Below are 487 nucleotides of genomic sequence, written 5' to 3' on the forward strand. Positions count from 1 at the left end.
CCTGCTGGGCTCTCAACTTCAGCAGAGCTCTCAACCTGCCAGGCTCATTTATTGTTTTGCAGTGCCTGCCATTTTCAAACAAGCTTGGGTTGCTGCAGTGCTTTGGAAGCAGTGCACCTTCCTACCTCAGCAGTTCCCAGCCATGAGGAAGCCAAGCACCTGCCCCACCCTCCCCTTTTTTTTCCTTGTGTAGCATATGATCTTACTCAGGGCTTGGCTAGGAAAACAGAACTGACATTGGAATTGAACTCACATTCACTTTTTAAAACATAAATTAGGAAAAAGGAGGAGGAAAGATGTGCAAGCTGAGAGCAAGACAGGGTCTGTTTTTTTAATTAATTTTCTCCAAACTGGGGAAGAGAATTCCCTGTTGGTTGAATTGCCTCTGAAGCTCTGTTTCCCCAGTGGCTGCTGCCTCCTGCAGGGCATGGCCCATCCTGGAAGAGGAGCTGCAGGTCAGGGCTTCACAGGGTTTTACTGCTGGTGT

Source organism: Chaetura pelagica, unplaced genomic scaffold, assembly GCF_000747805.2.
Source record: "Chaetura pelagica isolate M959 unplaced genomic scaffold, ChaPel_1.0 scaffold829, whole genome shotgun sequence".
Lineage (NCBI taxonomy): Eukaryota > Metazoa > Chordata > Aves > Apodiformes > Apodidae > Chaetura > Chaetura pelagica.